This window comes from Gasterosteus aculeatus, chromosome 2 (genome assembly GCF_964276395.1).
Source record: "Gasterosteus aculeatus chromosome 2, fGasAcu3.hap1.1, whole genome shotgun sequence".
Taxonomy (NCBI): Eukaryota; Metazoa; Chordata; class Actinopteri; order Perciformes; family Gasterosteidae; genus Gasterosteus; species Gasterosteus aculeatus.
In genome coordinates, this window is record NC_135689.1 from 21,846,643 (window position 1) to 21,858,666 (window position 12,024).

Here is a 12,024-nt window from a genome sequence, read left to right on the forward strand (position 1 = left end):
GAAGGCCTTAGAAAGTGACTCCATTTAATTGTCAAAACTACAAAACCTTTGACACATTTTAAAAGATTAGGTAGAGGACATACAGTTGCTTACGGCCATACCTCTCTGGCTCCGCCTGATCTCGTCAGATCTCAGAAGCTAAGCAGAGTAGGGCCTGGTTAGTACTTGGATGGAAGACAGCCTGGGAATCCCAGGTGCCGTAAGCTTTTTCATTTCTCTCTCTGGAAGAAATCGAGAAGGCATTAGAAAGTGACTCCTTTTTCATTATCAAAACTCCAAAACCTTTGACACATTTTAAAAGATTAGGAAGAGGACATACAGTTGCTTACGGCCATACCTCTCTGGCTCCGCCTGATCTCGTCTGATCTCAGAAGCTAAGCAGAGTAGGGCCTGGTTAGTACTTGGATGGAAGACCGCCTGGGAATCCCAGGTGCTGTAAGCTTTTTTATTTCGATCTGTAAAAGACACAGAGAAGAACTTAGAAAGTGACTCCATTTCATTGTCAAAACTGCAAAACCTTTGACACATTTTAAAAGATTAGGAAGAGGACATACAGTTGCTTACGGCCATACCTCTCTGGCTCCGCCTGATCTCGTCTGATCTCAGAAGCTAAGCAGAGTAGGGCCTTGTTAGTACTTGGATGGAAGACCGCCTGGGAATCCCAGGTGCTGTAAGCTTTTTCATTTCGATCTGTAAAAGACACAGAGAAGGCCTTAGAAAGTGACTCCATTTCATTGTCAAAACTACAAAACCTTTGACACATTTTAAAAGATTAGGAAGAGGACATACAGTTGCTTACGGCCATACCTCTCTGGCTCCGCCTGATCTCGTCAGATCTCAGAAGCTAAGCAGAGTAGGGCCTGGTTAGTACTTGGATGGAAGACCGCCTGGGAATCCCAGGTGCTGTAAGCTTTTTCATTTCGATCTGTAAAAGACACAGAGAAGGCCTTAGAAAGTGACTCCATTTAATTGTCAAAACTACAAAACCTTTGACACATTTTAAAAGATTAGGTAGAGGACATACAGTTGCTTACGGCCATACCTCTCTGGCTCCGCCTGATCTCGTCAGATCTCAGAAGCTAAGCAGAGTAGGGCCTGGTTAGTACTTGGATGGAAGACCGCCTGGGAATCCCAGGTGCCGTAAGATTTTTCATTTCTCTCTCTGGAAGAAATCGAGAAGGCATTAGAAAGTGACTCCTTTTTCATTATCAAAACTCCAAAACCTTTGACACACTTTAAAAGATTAGGAAGAGGACATACAGTTGCTTACGGCCATACCTCTCTGGCTCCGCCTGATCTCGTCTGATCTCAGAAGCTAAGCAGAGTAGGCCCTGGTTAGTACTTGGATGGAAGACCGCCTGGGAATCCCAGGTGCTGTAAGCTTTTTTATTTCGATCTGTAAAAGACACAGAGAAGAACTTAGAAAGTGACTCCATTTCTTTGTCAAAACTACAAAACCTTTGACACATTTTAAAAGATTAGGAAGAGGACATACAGTTGCTTACGGCCATACCTCTCTGGCTCCGCCTGATCTCGTCTGATCTCAGAAGCTAAGCAGAGTAGGGCCTGGTTAGTACTTGGATGGAAGACCGCCTGGGAATCCCAGGTGCTGTAAGCTTTTTCATTTCGATCTGTAAAAGACACAGAGAAGGCCTTAGAAAGTGACTCCATTTAATTGTCAAAACTACAAAACCTTTGACACATTTTAAAAGATTAGGAAGAGGACATACAGTTGCTTACGGCCATACCTCTCTGGCTCAGCCTGATCTCGTCTGATCTCAGAAGCTAAGCAGAGTAGGGCCTGGTTAGTACTTGGATGGAAGACCGCCTGGGAATCCCAGGTGCTGTAAGCTTTTTCATTTCAATCTGTAAAAGACACAGAGAAGGCCTTAGAAAGTGACTCCATTTCATTGTCAAAACTACAAAACCTTTGACACATTTTAAAAGATTAGGAAGAGGACATACAGTTGCTTACGGCCATACCTCTCTGGCTCCGCCTGATCTCGTCTGATCTCAGAAGCTAAGCAGAGTAGGGCCTGGTTAGTACTTGGATGGAAGACCGCCTGGGAATCCCAGGTGCTGTAAGCTTTTTCATTTCAATCTGTAAAAGACACAGAGAAGGCCTTAGAAAGTGACTCCATTTCATTGTCAAAACTACAAAACCTTTGACACATTTTAAAAGATTAGGAAGAGGACATACAGTTGCTTACGGCCATACCTCTCTGGCTCCGCCTGATCTCGTCAGATCTCAGAAGCTAAGCAGAGTAGGGCCTGGTTAGTACTTGGATGGAAGACCGCCTGGGAATCCCAGGTGCTGTAAGCTTTTTCATTTCGATCTGTAAAAGACACAGAGAAGGCCTTAGAAAGTGACTCCATTTCATTGTCAAAACTACAAAACCTTTGACACATTTTAAAAGATTAGGTAGAGGACATACAGTTGCTTACGGCCATACCTCTCTGGCTCCGCCTGATCTCGTCTGATCTCAGAAGCTAAGCAGAGTAGGGCCTGGTTAGTACTTGGATGGAAGACCGCCTGGGAATCCCAGGTGCCGTAAGCTTTTTCATTTCTCTCTCTGGAAGAAATCGAGAAGGCATTAGAAAGTGACTCCTTTTTCATTATCTAAACTCCAAAACCTTTGACACATTTTAAAATATTAGGAAGAGGACATACAGTTGCTTACGGCCATACCTCTCTGGCTTCGCCTGATCTCGTCTGATCTCAGAAGCTAAGCAGAGTAGGGCCTGGTTAGTACTTGGATGGAAGACCGCCTGGGAATCCCAGGTGCTGTAAGCTTTTTCATTTCGATCTGTAAAAGACACAGAGAAGGCCTTAGAAAGTGACTCCATTTAATTGTCAAAACTACAAAACCTTTGACACATTTTAAAAGATTAGGTAGAGGACATACAGTTGCTTACGGCCATACCTCTCTGGCTCCGCCTGATCTCGTCAGATCTCAGAAGCTAAGCAGAGTAGGGCCTGGTTAGTACTTGGATGGAAGACCGCCTGGGAATCCCAGGTGCCGTAAGCTTTTTCATTTCTCTCTCTGGAAGAAATCGAGAAGGCATTAGAAAGTGACTCCTTTTTCATTATCAAAACTCCAAAACCTTTGACACATTTTAAAAGATTAGGAAGAGGACATACAGTTGCTTACGGCCATACCTCTCTGGCTCCGCCTGATCTCGTCTGATCTCAGAAGCTAAGCAGAGTAGGGCCTGGTTAGTACTTGGATGGAAGACCGCCTGGGAATCCCAGGTGCCGTAAGCTTCTTCATTTCTCTCTCTGGAAGAAATTGAGAAGGCATTAGAAAGTGAATCCTTTTTCATTATCAAAACTCCAAAACCTTTGACACATTTTAAAAGATTAGGAAGAGGACATACAGTTGCTTACGGCCATACCTCTCTGGCTCCGCCTGATCTCGTCTGATCTCAGAAGCTAAGCAGAGTAGGGCCTGGTTAGTACTTGGATGGAAGACCGCCTGGGAATCCCATGTGCCGTAAGCTTTTTCATTTCTCTCTCTGGAAGAAATCGAGAAGGCATTAGAAAGTGACTCCTTTTTAATTATCAAAACTCCAAAACCTTTGACACATTTTAAAAGATTAGGAAGAGGACATACAGTTGCTTACGGCCATACCTCTCTGGCTCCGCCTGATCTCGTCTGATCTCAGAAGCTAAGCAGAGTAGGGCCTGGTTAGTACTTGGATGGAAGACCGCCTGGGAATCCCAGGTGCCGTAAGCTTTTTCATTTCTATCTGTAAAAGACACAGAGAAGGCCTTAGTAAGTGACTCCATTTCATTGTCAAAACTACAAAACCTTTGACACGTTTTAAAAGATTAGGAAGAGGACATACAGTTGCTTACGGCCATACCTCTCTGGCTCCGCCTGATCTCGTCTGATCTCAGAAGCTAAGCAGAGTAGGGCCTGGTTAGTACTTGGATGGAAGACCGCCTGGGAATCCCAGGTGCCGTAAGCTTTTTCATTTCGATCTGTAAAAGACACAGAGAAGGCCTTAGAAAGTGACTCCATTTCATTGTCAAAACTACAAAACCTTTGACACATTTTAAAAGATTAGGAAGAGGACATGCAGTTGCTTACGGCCATACCTCTCTGGCTCCGCCTGATCTCGTCAGATCTCAGAAGCTAAGCAGAGTAGGGCCTGGTTAGTACTTGGATGGAAGACCGCCTGGGAATCCCAGGTGCCGTAAGCTTTTTCATTTCTCTCTCTGGAAGAAATCGAGAAGGCATTAGAAAGTGACTCCTTTTTCATTATCTAAACTCCAAAACCTTTGACACATTTTAAAATATTAGGAAGAGGACATACAGTTGCTTACGGCCATACCTCTCTGGCTTCGCCTGATCTCGTCTGATCTCAGAAGCTAAGCAGAGTAGGGCCTGGTTAGTACTTGGATGGAAGACCGCCTGGGAATCCCAGGTGCTGTAAGCTTTTTCATTTCGATCTGTAAAAGACACAGAGAAGGCCTTAGAAAGTGACTCCATTTCTTTGTCAAAACTACAAAACCTTTGACACATTTTAAAAGATTAGGAAGAGGACATACAGTTGCTTACGGCCATACCTCTCTGGCTCCGCCTGATCTCGTCTGATCTCAGAAGCTAAGCAGAGTAGGGCCTGGTTAGTACTTGGATGGAAGACCGCCTGGGAATCCCAGGTGCTGTAAGCTTTTTCATTTCGATCTGTAAAAGACACAGAGAAGGCCTTAGAAAGTGACTCCATTTCATTGTCAAAACTACAAAACCTTTGACACATTTTAAAAGATTAGGAAGAGGACATACAGTTGCTTAGGGCCATACCTCTCTGGCTCCGCCTGATCTCGTCTGATCTCAGAAGCTAAGCAGAGTAGGGCCTGGTTAGTACTTGGATGGAAGACCGCCTGGGAATCCCAGGTGCCGTAAGCTTTTTCATTTCTCTCTCTGGAAGAAATCGAGAAGGCATTAGAAAGTGACTCCTTTTTCATTATCAAAACTCCAAAACCTTTGACAGATTTTAAAAGATTAGGAAGAGGACATACAGTTGCTTACGGCCATACCTCTCTGGCTCCGCCTGATCTCGTCTGATCTCAGAAGCTAAGCAGAGTAGGGCCTGGTTAGTACTTGGATGGAAGACCGCCTGGGAATCCCAGCTGCTGTAAGCTTTTTCATTTCGATCTGTAAAAGACACAGAGAAGGCCTTAGAAAGTGACTCCATTTCATTGTCAAAACTACAAAACCTTTGACACATTTTAAAAGATTAGGAAGAGGACATACAGTTGCTTACGGCCATACCTCTCTGGCTCCGCCTGATCTCGTCAGATCTCAGAAGCTAAGCAGAGTAGGGCCTGGTTAGTACTTGGATGGAAGACCGCCTGGGAATCCCAGGTGCTGTAAGCTTTTTCATTTCGATCTGTAAAAGACACAGAGAAGGCCTTAGAAAGTGACTCCATTTCATTGTCAAAACTACAAAACCTTTGACACATTTTAAAAGATTAGGAAGAGGACATGCAGTTGCTTACGGCCATACCTCTCTGGCTCCGCCTGATCTCGTCAGATCTCAGAAGCTAAGCAGAGTAGGGCCTGGTTAGTACTTGGATGGAAGACCGCCTGGGAATCCCAGGTGCCGTAAGCTTTTTCATTTCTCTCTCTGGAAGAAATCGAGAAGGCATTAGAAAGTGACTCCTTTTTCATTATCTAAACTCCAAAACCTTTGACACATTTTAAAATATTAGGAAGAGGACATACAGTTGCTTACGGCCATACCTCTCTGGCTTCGCCTGATCTCGTCTGATCTCAGAAGCTAAGCAGAGTAGGGCCTGGTTAGTACTTGGATGGAAGACCGCCTGGGAATCCCAGGTGCTGTAAGCTTTTTCATTTCGATCTGTAAAAGACACAGAGAAGGCCTTAGAAAGTGACTCCATTTAATTGTCAAAACTACAAAACCTTTGACACATTTTAAAAGATTAGGTAGAGGACATACAGTTGCTTACGGCCATACCTCTCTGGCTCCGCCTGATCTCGTCAGATCTCAGAAGCTAAGCAGAGTAGGGCCTGGTTAGTACTTGGATGGAAGACCGCCTGGGAATCCCAGGTGCCGTAAGCTTTTTCATTTCTCTCTCTGGAAGAAATCGAGAAGGCATTAGAAAGTGACTCCTTTTTCATTATCAAAACTCCAAAACCTTTGACACATTTTAAAAGATTAGGAAGAGGACATACAGTTGCTTACGGCCATACCTCTCTGGCTCCGCCTGATCTCGTCTGATCTCAGAAGCTAAGCAGAGTAGGGCCTGGTTAGTACTTGGATGGAAGACCGCCTGGGAATCCCATGTGCCGTAAGCTTTTTCATTTCTCTCTCTGGAAGAAATCGAGAAGGCATTAGAAAGTGACTCCTTTTTAATTATCAAAACTCCAAAACCTTTGACACATTTTAAAAGATTAGGAAGAGGACATACAGTTGCTTACGGCCATACCTCTCTGGCTCCGCCTGATCTCGTCTGATCTCAGAAGCTAAGCAGAGTAGGGCCTGGTTAGTACTTGGATGGAAGACCGCCTGGGAATCCCAGGTGCCGTAAGCTTTTTCATTTCTATCTGTAAAAGACACAGAGAAGGCCTTAGAAAGTGACTCCATTTCATTGTCAAAACTACAAAACCTTTGACACATTTTAAAAGATTAGGAAGAGGACATACAGTTGCTTACGGCCATACCTCTCTGGCTCCGCCTGATCTCGTCTGATCTCAGAAGCTAAGCAGAGTAGGGCCTGGTTAGTACTTGGATGGAAGACCGCCTGGGAATCCCATGTGCCGTAAGCTTTTTCATTTCTCTCTCTGGAAGAAATCGAGAAGGCATTAGAAAGTGAATCCTTTTTCATTATCAAAACTCCAAAACCTTTGACACATTTTAAAAGATTAGGAAGAGGACATACAGTTGCTTACGGCCATACCTCTCTGGCTCCGCCTGATCTCGTCTGATCTCAGAAGCTAAGCAGAGTAGGGCCTGGTTAGTACTTGGATGGAAGACCGCCTGGGAATCCCAGGTGCTGTACGCTTTTTCATTTCGATCTGTAAAAGACACAGAGAAGGCCTTAGAAAGTGACTCCATTTCATTGTCAAAACTACAAAACCTTTGACACATTTTAAAAGATTAGGTAGAGGACATACAGTTGCTTACGGCCATATCTCTCTGGCTCCGCCTGATCTCGTCTGATCTCAGAAGCTAAGCAGAGTAGGGCCTGGTTAGTACTTGGATGGAAGACCGCCTGGGAATCCCAGGTGCCGTAAGCTTTTTCATTTCTCTCTCTGGAAGAAATCGAGAAGGCATTAGAAAGTGACTCCTTTTTCATTATCAAAACTCCAAAACCTTTGACACATTTTAAAAGATTAGGAAGAGGACATACAGTTGCTTACGGCCATACCTCTCTGGCTCCGCCTGATCTCGTCTGATCTCAGAAGCTAAGCAGAGTAGGGCCTGGTTAGTACTTGGATGGAAGACCGCCTGGGAATCCCAGGTGCTGTAAGCTTTTTCATTTCGATCTGTAAAAGACACAGAGAAGGCCTTAGAAAGTGACTCCATTTCATTGTCAAAACTACAAAACCTTTGACACATTTTAAAAGATTAGGAAGAGGACATACAGTTGCTTACGGCCATACCTCTCTGGCTCCGCCTGATCTCGTCTGATCTCAGAAGCTAAGCAGAGTAGGGCCTGGTTAGTACTTGGATGGAAGACCGCCTGGGAATCCCAGGTGCTGTAAGCTTTTTCATTTCGATCTGTAAAAGACACAGAGAAGGCCTTAGAAAGTGACTCCATTTCATTGTCAAAACTACAAAACCTTTGACACATTTTAAAAGATTAGGAAGAGGACATACAGTTGCTTACGGCCATACCTCTCTGGCTCCGCCTGATCTCGTCTGATCTCAGAAGCTAAGCAGAGTAGGGCCTGGTTAGTACTTGGATGGAAGACCGCCTGGGAATCCCAGGTGCTGTAAGCTTTTTCATTTCGATCTGTAAAAGACACAGAGAAGGCCTTAGAAAGTGACTCCTTTTTCATTATCAAAACTCCAAAACCTTTGACACATTTTAAAAGATTAGGTAGAGGACATACAGTTGCTTACGGCCATACCTCTCTGGCTCTGCCTGATCTCGTCTGATCTCAGAAGCTAAGCAGAGTAGGGCCTGGTTAGTACTTGGATGGAAGACCGCCTGGGAATCCCAGGTGCTGTAAGCTTTTTCATTTCGATCTGTAAAAGACACAGAGAAGGCCTTAGAAAGTGACTCCATTTCTTTGTCAAAACTACAAAACCTTTGACACATTTTAAAAGATTAGGAAGAGGACATACAGTTGCTTACGGCCATACCTCTCTGGCTCCGCCTGATCTCGTCTGATCTCAGAAGCTAAGCAGAGTAGGGCCTGGTTAGTACTTGGATGGAAGACCGCCTGGGAATCCCAGGTGCTGTAAGCTTTTTTATTTCGATCTGTAAAAGACACAGAGAAGAACTTAGAAAGTGACTCCATTTCATTGTCAAAACTCCAAAACCTTTGACACATTTTAAAAGATTAGGTAGAGGACATACAGTTGCTTACGGCCATACCTCTCTGGCTCCGCCTGATCTCGTCAGATCTCAGAAGCTAAGCAGAGTAGGGCCTGGTTAGTACTTGGATGGAAGACCGCCTGGGAATCCCAGGTGCTGTAAGCTTTTTCATTTCGATCTGTAAAAGACACAGAGAAGGCCTTAGAAAGTGACTCCATTTAATTGTCAAAACTACAAAACCTTTGACACATTTTAAAAGATTAGGTAGAGGACATACAGTTGCTTACGGCCATACCTCTCTGGCTCCGCCTGATCTCGTCTGATCTCAGAAGCTAAGCAGAGTAGGGCCTGGTTAGTACATGGATGGAAGACCGCCTGGGAATCCCAGGTGCTGTACGCTTTTTCATTTCGATCTGTAAAAGACACAGAGAAGGCCTTAGAAAGTGACTCCATTTCATTGTCAAAACTACAAAACCTTTGACACATTTTAAAAGATTAGGTAGAGGACATACAGTTGCTTACGGCCATACCTCTCTGGCTCCGCCTGATCTCGTCTGATCTCAGAAGCTAAGCAGAGTAGGGCCTGGTTAGTACTTGGATGGAAGACCGCCTGGGAATCCCAGGTGCCGTAAGCTTTTTCATTTCTCTCTCTGGAAGAAATCGAGAAGGCATTAGAAAGTGACTCCTTTTTCATTATCAAAACTCCAAAACCTTTGACACATTTTAAAAGATTAGGAAGAGGACATACAGTTGCTTACGGCCATACCTCTCTGGCTCCGCCTGATCTCGTCTGATCTCAGAAGCTAAGCAGAGTAGGGCCTGGTTAGTACTTGGATGGAAGACCGCCTGGGAATCCCAGGTGCTGTAAGCTTTTTCATTTCGATCTGTAAAAGACACAGAGAAGGCCTTAGAAAGTGACTCCATTTCATTGTCAAAACTACAAAACCTTCGACACATTTTAAAAGATTAGGAAGAGGACATACAGTTGCTTACGGCCATACCTCTCTGGCTCCGCCTGATCTCGTCTGATCTCAGAAGCTAAGCAGAGTAGGGCCTGGTTAGTACTTGGATGGAAGACCGCCTGGGAATCCCAGGTGCTGTAAGCTTTTTCATTTCGATCTGTAAAAGACACAGAGAAGGCCTTAGAAAGTGACTCCATTTCATTGTCAAAACTACAAAACCTTTGACACATTTTAAAAGATTAGGAAGAGGACATACAGTTGCTTACGGCCATACCTCTCTGGCTCCGCCTGATCTCGTCAGATCTCAGAAGCTAAGCAGAGTAGGGCCTGGTTAGTACTTGGATGGAAGACCGCCTGGGAATCCCAGGTGCCGTAAGCTTTTTCATTTCTCTCTCTGGAAGAAATCGAGAAGGCCTTAGAAAGTGACTCCTTTTTCATTATCAAAACTCCAAAACCTTAGACACATTTTAAAAGATTAGGAAGAGGACATACAGTTGCTTACGGCCATACCTCTCTGGCTCTGCCTGATCTCGTCTGATCTCAGAAGCTAAGCAGAGTAGGGCCTGGTTAGTACTTGGATGGAAGACCGCCTGGGAATCCCAGGTGCCGTAAGCTTTTTCATTTCTCTCTCTGGAAGAAATCGAGAAGGCATTAGAAAGTGACTCCTTTTTCATTATCTAAACTCCAAAACCTTTGACACATTTTAAAATATTAGGAAGAGGACATACAGTTGCTTACGGCCATACCTCTCTGGCTTCGCCTGATCTCAGAAGCTAAGCAGAGTAGGGCCTGGTTAGTACTTGGATGGAAGACCGCCTGGGAATCCCAGGTGCTGTAAGCTTTTTCATTTCGATCTGTAAAAGACACAGAGAAGGCCTTAGAAAGTGACTCCATTTAATTGTCAAAACTACAAAACCTTTGACACATTTTAAAAGATTAGGTAGAGGACATACAGTTGCTTACGGCCATACCTCTCTGGCTCCGCCTGATCTCGTCAGATCTCAGAAGCTAAGCAGAGTAGGGCCTGGTTAGTACTTGGATGGAAGACAGCCTGGGAATCCCAGGTGCCGTAAGCTTTTTCATTTCTCTCTCTGGAAGAAATCGAGAAGGCATTAGAAAGTGACTCCTTTTTCATTATCAAAACTCCAAAACCTTTGACACATTTTAAAAGATTAGGAAGAGGACATACAGTTGCTTACGGCCATACCTCTCTGGCTCCGCCTGATCTCGTCTGATCTCAGAAGCTAAGCAGAGTAGGGCCTGGTTAGTACTTGGATGGAAGACCGCCTGGGAATCCCAGGTGCTGTAAGCTTTTTTATTTCGATCTGTAAAAGACACAGAGAAGAACTTAGAAAGTGACTCCATTTCATTGTCAAAACTCCAAAACCTTTGACACATTTTAAAAGATTAGGTAGAGGACATACAGTTGCTTACGGCCATACCTCTCTGGCTCCGCCTGATCTCGTCTGATCTCAGAAGCTAAGCAGAGTAGGGCCTGGTTAGTACTTGGATGGAAGACCGCCTGGGAATCCCAGGTGCCGTAAGCTTTTTCATTTCTCTCTCTGGAAGAAATCGAGAAGGCATTAGAAAGTGACTCCTTTTTCATTATCAAAACTCCAAAACCTTTGACACATTTTAAAAGATTAGGTAGAGGACATACAGTTGCTTACGGCCATACCTCTCTGGCTCCGCCTGATCTCGTCTGATCTCAGAAGCTAAGCAGAGTATGGCCTGGTTAGTACTTGGATGGAAGACCGCCTGGGATTCCCAGGTGCTGTAAGCTTTTTCATTTCGATCTGTAAAAGACACAGAGAAGGCCTTAGAAAGTGACTCCATTTCATTTTCAAAACTGCAAAACCTTTGACACATTTTAAAAGATTAGGAAGAGGACATACAGTTGCTTACGGCCATACCTCTCTGGCTCCGCCTGATCTCGTCTGATCTCAGAAGCTAAGCAGAGTAGGGCCTGGTTAGTACTTGGATGGAAGACCGCCTGGGAATCCCAGGTGCCGTAAGCTTCTTCATTTCTCTCTCTGGAAGAAATTGAGAAGGCATTAGAAAGTGAATCCTTTTTCATTATCAAAACTCCAAAACCTTTGACACATTTTAAAAGATTAGGAAGAGGACATACAGTTGCTTACGGCCATACCTCTCTGGCTCTGCCTGATCTCGTCTGATCTCAGAAGCTAAGCAGAGTAGGGCCTGGTTAGTACTTGGATGGAAGACCGCCTGGGAATCCCAGGTGCTGTAAGCTTTTTCATTTCGATCTGTAAAAGACACAGAGAAGGCCTTAGAAAGTGACTCCATTTCATTGTCAAAACTACAAAACCTTTGACACATTTTAAAAGATTAGGAAGAGGACATACAGTTGCTTACGGCCATACCTCTCTGGCTCCGCCTGATCTCGTCTGATCTCAGAAGCTAAGCAGAGTAGGGCCTGGTTAGTACTTGGATGGAAGACCGCCTGGGAATCCCAGGTGCTGTAAGCTTTTTTATTTCGATCTGTAAAAGACACAGAGAAGAACTTAGAAAGTGACTCCATTTCAT

General features: G+C 44.4%; 49 non-coding genes and 2 pseudogenes across 49 annotated transcripts; all 51 read left to right on the plus strand.

Moving 5' to 3' along the window:
• Positions 1–87: 87 nt before the first annotated feature.
• LOC144399310 (5S ribosomal RNA) lies at positions 88–206 on the plus strand. The gene has a single exon (XR_013461455.1). It is a non-coding gene; the product is annotated as a 5S ribosomal RNA (ribosomal RNA).
• Positions 207–323: 117 nt separating this feature from the next.
• LOC144395522 (5S ribosomal RNA) lies at positions 324–442 on the plus strand. Its single transcript, XR_013457656.1, has one exon. It is a non-coding gene; the product is annotated as a 5S ribosomal RNA (ribosomal RNA).
• A 116-nt stretch (positions 443–558) lies between these two features.
• Positions 559–677, plus strand: LOC144399306 (5S ribosomal RNA). The gene has a single exon (XR_013461451.1). It is a non-coding gene; the product is annotated as a 5S ribosomal RNA (ribosomal RNA).
• A 116-nt stretch (positions 678–793) lies between these two features.
• On the plus strand, positions 794–912 carry LOC144389574 (5S ribosomal RNA). The gene has a single exon (XR_013453705.1). It is a non-coding gene; the product is annotated as a 5S ribosomal RNA (ribosomal RNA).
• A 116-nt stretch (positions 913–1,028) lies between these two features.
• On the plus strand, positions 1,029–1,147 carry LOC144398292 (5S ribosomal RNA). The gene has a single exon (XR_013460439.1). It is a non-coding gene; the product is annotated as a 5S ribosomal RNA (ribosomal RNA).
• Positions 1,148–1,264: 117 nt separating this feature from the next.
• Positions 1,265–1,383, plus strand: LOC144399023 (5S ribosomal RNA). Its single transcript, XR_013461168.1, has one exon. It is a non-coding gene; the product is annotated as a 5S ribosomal RNA (ribosomal RNA).
• A 116-nt stretch (positions 1,384–1,499) lies between these two features.
• On the plus strand, positions 1,500–1,618 carry LOC144395523 (5S ribosomal RNA). Its single transcript, XR_013457657.1, has one exon. It is a non-coding gene; the product is annotated as a 5S ribosomal RNA (ribosomal RNA).
• Positions 1,619–1,734: 116 nt separating this feature from the next.
• LOC144398925 (5S ribosomal RNA) lies at positions 1,735–1,853 on the plus strand. The gene has a single exon (XR_013461072.1). It is a non-coding gene; the product is annotated as a 5S ribosomal RNA (ribosomal RNA).
• A 116-nt stretch (positions 1,854–1,969) lies between these two features.
• LOC144395524 (5S ribosomal RNA) lies at positions 1,970–2,088 on the plus strand. Its single transcript, XR_013457658.1, has one exon. It is a non-coding gene; the product is annotated as a 5S ribosomal RNA (ribosomal RNA).
• Positions 2,089–2,204: 116 nt separating this feature from the next.
• On the plus strand, positions 2,205–2,323 carry LOC144389575 (5S ribosomal RNA). The gene has a single exon (XR_013453706.1). It is a non-coding gene; the product is annotated as a 5S ribosomal RNA (ribosomal RNA).
• Positions 2,324–2,439: 116 nt separating this feature from the next.
• LOC144401325 (5S ribosomal RNA) lies at positions 2,440–2,558 on the plus strand. The gene has a single exon (XR_013463260.1). It is a non-coding gene; the product is annotated as a 5S ribosomal RNA (ribosomal RNA).
• Positions 2,559–2,675: 117 nt separating this feature from the next.
• Positions 2,676–2,794, plus strand: LOC144391007 (5S ribosomal RNA). Its single transcript, XR_013454866.1, has one exon. It is a non-coding gene; the product is annotated as a 5S ribosomal RNA (ribosomal RNA).
• Positions 2,795–2,910: 116 nt separating this feature from the next.
• On the plus strand, positions 2,911–3,029 carry LOC144402296 (5S ribosomal RNA). The gene has a single exon (XR_013464232.1). It is a non-coding gene; the product is annotated as a 5S ribosomal RNA (ribosomal RNA).
• A 117-nt stretch (positions 3,030–3,146) lies between these two features.
• Positions 3,147–3,265, plus strand: LOC144401326 (5S ribosomal RNA). Its single transcript, XR_013463261.1, has one exon. It is a non-coding gene; the product is annotated as a 5S ribosomal RNA (ribosomal RNA).
• Positions 3,266–3,382: 117 nt separating this feature from the next.
• LOC144398906 (5S ribosomal RNA) lies at positions 3,383–3,501 on the plus strand. The gene has a single exon (XR_013461053.1). It is a non-coding gene; the product is annotated as a 5S ribosomal RNA (ribosomal RNA).
• Positions 3,502–3,618: 117 nt separating this feature from the next.
• On the plus strand, positions 3,619–3,737 carry LOC144401327 (5S ribosomal RNA). The gene has a single exon (XR_013463262.1). It is a non-coding gene; the product is annotated as a 5S ribosomal RNA (ribosomal RNA).
• A 116-nt stretch (positions 3,738–3,853) lies between these two features.
• Positions 3,854–3,972, plus strand: LOC144401328 (5S ribosomal RNA). The gene has a single exon (XR_013463263.1). It is a non-coding gene; the product is annotated as a 5S ribosomal RNA (ribosomal RNA).
• A 116-nt stretch (positions 3,973–4,088) lies between these two features.
• Positions 4,089–4,207, plus strand: LOC144402308 (5S ribosomal RNA). Its single transcript, XR_013464244.1, has one exon. It is a non-coding gene; the product is annotated as a 5S ribosomal RNA (ribosomal RNA).
• Positions 4,208–4,324: 117 nt separating this feature from the next.
• Positions 4,325–4,443, plus strand: LOC144391010 (5S ribosomal RNA). Its single transcript, XR_013454869.1, has one exon. It is a non-coding gene; the product is annotated as a 5S ribosomal RNA (ribosomal RNA).
• Positions 4,444–4,559: 116 nt separating this feature from the next.
• LOC144395525 (5S ribosomal RNA) lies at positions 4,560–4,678 on the plus strand. Its single transcript, XR_013457659.1, has one exon. It is a non-coding gene; the product is annotated as a 5S ribosomal RNA (ribosomal RNA).
• Positions 4,679–4,794: 116 nt separating this feature from the next.
• On the plus strand, positions 4,795–4,913 carry LOC144398342 (5S ribosomal RNA). The gene has a single exon (XR_013460489.1). It is a non-coding gene; the product is annotated as a 5S ribosomal RNA (ribosomal RNA).
• Positions 4,914–5,030: 117 nt separating this feature from the next.
• On the plus strand, positions 5,031–5,149 carry LOC144399457 (5S ribosomal RNA). The gene has a single exon (XR_013461603.1). It is a non-coding gene; the product is annotated as a 5S ribosomal RNA (ribosomal RNA).
• Positions 5,150–5,265: 116 nt separating this feature from the next.
• LOC144389576 (5S ribosomal RNA) lies at positions 5,266–5,384 on the plus strand. The gene has a single exon (XR_013453707.1). It is a non-coding gene; the product is annotated as a 5S ribosomal RNA (ribosomal RNA).
• Positions 5,385–5,500: 116 nt separating this feature from the next.
• On the plus strand, positions 5,501–5,619 carry LOC144402319 (5S ribosomal RNA). The gene has a single exon (XR_013464255.1). It is a non-coding gene; the product is annotated as a 5S ribosomal RNA (ribosomal RNA).
• A 117-nt stretch (positions 5,620–5,736) lies between these two features.
• Positions 5,737–5,855, plus strand: LOC144391011 (5S ribosomal RNA). The gene has a single exon (XR_013454870.1). It is a non-coding gene; the product is annotated as a 5S ribosomal RNA (ribosomal RNA).
• A 116-nt stretch (positions 5,856–5,971) lies between these two features.
• LOC144402330 (5S ribosomal RNA) lies at positions 5,972–6,090 on the plus strand. Its single transcript, XR_013464266.1, has one exon. It is a non-coding gene; the product is annotated as a 5S ribosomal RNA (ribosomal RNA).
• A 117-nt stretch (positions 6,091–6,207) lies between these two features.
• LOC144398907 (5S ribosomal RNA) lies at positions 6,208–6,326 on the plus strand. The gene has a single exon (XR_013461054.1). It is a non-coding gene; the product is annotated as a 5S ribosomal RNA (ribosomal RNA).
• A 117-nt stretch (positions 6,327–6,443) lies between these two features.
• Positions 6,444–6,562, plus strand: LOC144401329 (5S ribosomal RNA). The gene has a single exon (XR_013463264.1). It is a non-coding gene; the product is annotated as a 5S ribosomal RNA (ribosomal RNA).
• A 116-nt stretch (positions 6,563–6,678) lies between these two features.
• LOC144398908 (5S ribosomal RNA) lies at positions 6,679–6,797 on the plus strand. The gene has a single exon (XR_013461055.1). It is a non-coding gene; the product is annotated as a 5S ribosomal RNA (ribosomal RNA).
• Positions 6,798–6,914: 117 nt separating this feature from the next.
• Positions 6,915–7,033, plus strand: LOC144398582 (5S ribosomal RNA). Its single transcript, XR_013460729.1, has one exon. It is a non-coding gene; the product is annotated as a 5S ribosomal RNA (ribosomal RNA).
• Positions 7,034–7,149: 116 nt separating this feature from the next.
• Positions 7,150–7,268, plus strand: LOC144398095 (5S ribosomal RNA). Its single transcript, XR_013460242.1, has one exon. It is a non-coding gene; the product is annotated as a 5S ribosomal RNA (ribosomal RNA).
• Positions 7,269–7,385: 117 nt separating this feature from the next.
• LOC144395526 (5S ribosomal RNA) lies at positions 7,386–7,504 on the plus strand. The gene has a single exon (XR_013457660.1). It is a non-coding gene; the product is annotated as a 5S ribosomal RNA (ribosomal RNA).
• A 116-nt stretch (positions 7,505–7,620) lies between these two features.
• Positions 7,621–7,739, plus strand: LOC144395527 (5S ribosomal RNA). Its single transcript, XR_013457661.1, has one exon. It is a non-coding gene; the product is annotated as a 5S ribosomal RNA (ribosomal RNA).
• A 116-nt stretch (positions 7,740–7,855) lies between these two features.
• LOC144395528 (5S ribosomal RNA) lies at positions 7,856–7,974 on the plus strand. Its single transcript, XR_013457662.1, has one exon. It is a non-coding gene; the product is annotated as a 5S ribosomal RNA (ribosomal RNA).
• Positions 7,975–8,091: 117 nt separating this feature from the next.
• Positions 8,092–8,210, plus strand: LOC144397918 (5S ribosomal RNA). The gene has a single exon (XR_013460065.1). It is a non-coding gene; the product is annotated as a 5S ribosomal RNA (ribosomal RNA).
• Positions 8,211–8,326: 116 nt separating this feature from the next.
• On the plus strand, positions 8,327–8,445 carry LOC144395529 (5S ribosomal RNA). Its single transcript, XR_013457663.1, has one exon. It is a non-coding gene; the product is annotated as a 5S ribosomal RNA (ribosomal RNA).
• Positions 8,446–8,561: 116 nt separating this feature from the next.
• On the plus strand, positions 8,562–8,680 carry LOC144389578 (5S ribosomal RNA). The gene has a single exon (XR_013453709.1). It is a non-coding gene; the product is annotated as a 5S ribosomal RNA (ribosomal RNA).
• Positions 8,681–8,796: 116 nt separating this feature from the next.
• Positions 8,797–8,915, plus strand: LOC144399591 (5S ribosomal RNA). The gene has a single exon (XR_013461737.1). It is a non-coding gene; the product is annotated as a 5S ribosomal RNA (ribosomal RNA).
• A 116-nt stretch (positions 8,916–9,031) lies between these two features.
• Positions 9,032–9,150, plus strand: LOC144401330 (5S ribosomal RNA). The gene has a single exon (XR_013463265.1). It is a non-coding gene; the product is annotated as a 5S ribosomal RNA (ribosomal RNA).
• A 117-nt stretch (positions 9,151–9,267) lies between these two features.
• On the plus strand, positions 9,268–9,386 carry LOC144395530 (5S ribosomal RNA). The gene has a single exon (XR_013457664.1). It is a non-coding gene; the product is annotated as a 5S ribosomal RNA (ribosomal RNA).
• Positions 9,387–9,502: 116 nt separating this feature from the next.
• LOC144395532 (5S ribosomal RNA) lies at positions 9,503–9,621 on the plus strand. The gene has a single exon (XR_013457666.1). It is a non-coding gene; the product is annotated as a 5S ribosomal RNA (ribosomal RNA).
• Positions 9,622–9,737: 116 nt separating this feature from the next.
• LOC144402341 (5S ribosomal RNA) lies at positions 9,738–9,856 on the plus strand. The gene has a single exon (XR_013464277.1). It is a non-coding gene; the product is annotated as a 5S ribosomal RNA (ribosomal RNA).
• A 117-nt stretch (positions 9,857–9,973) lies between these two features.
• LOC144397325 (5S ribosomal RNA) lies at positions 9,974–10,092 on the plus strand. Its single transcript, XR_013459471.1, has one exon. It is a non-coding gene; the product is annotated as a 5S ribosomal RNA (ribosomal RNA).
• Positions 10,093–10,209: 117 nt separating this feature from the next.
• On the plus strand, positions 10,210–10,318 carry LOC144399854 (5S ribosomal RNA; annotated as a pseudogene).
• A 116-nt stretch (positions 10,319–10,434) lies between these two features.
• LOC144399311 (5S ribosomal RNA) lies at positions 10,435–10,553 on the plus strand. Its single transcript, XR_013461456.1, has one exon. It is a non-coding gene; the product is annotated as a 5S ribosomal RNA (ribosomal RNA).
• Positions 10,554–10,670: 117 nt separating this feature from the next.
• Positions 10,671–10,789, plus strand: LOC144395533 (5S ribosomal RNA). The gene has a single exon (XR_013457667.1). It is a non-coding gene; the product is annotated as a 5S ribosomal RNA (ribosomal RNA).
• Positions 10,790–10,905: 116 nt separating this feature from the next.
• Positions 10,906–11,024, plus strand: LOC144401331 (5S ribosomal RNA). The gene has a single exon (XR_013463266.1). It is a non-coding gene; the product is annotated as a 5S ribosomal RNA (ribosomal RNA).
• A 117-nt stretch (positions 11,025–11,141) lies between these two features.
• On the plus strand, positions 11,142–11,260 carry LOC144399786 (5S ribosomal RNA; annotated as a pseudogene).
• Positions 11,261–11,376: 116 nt separating this feature from the next.
• Positions 11,377–11,495, plus strand: LOC144401332 (5S ribosomal RNA). Its single transcript, XR_013463267.1, has one exon. It is a non-coding gene; the product is annotated as a 5S ribosomal RNA (ribosomal RNA).
• A 117-nt stretch (positions 11,496–11,612) lies between these two features.
• LOC144397919 (5S ribosomal RNA) lies at positions 11,613–11,731 on the plus strand. Its single transcript, XR_013460066.1, has one exon. It is a non-coding gene; the product is annotated as a 5S ribosomal RNA (ribosomal RNA).
• A 116-nt stretch (positions 11,732–11,847) lies between these two features.
• On the plus strand, positions 11,848–11,966 carry LOC144395534 (5S ribosomal RNA). The gene has a single exon (XR_013457668.1). It is a non-coding gene; the product is annotated as a 5S ribosomal RNA (ribosomal RNA).
• Positions 11,967–12,024: the final 58 nt, after the last annotated feature.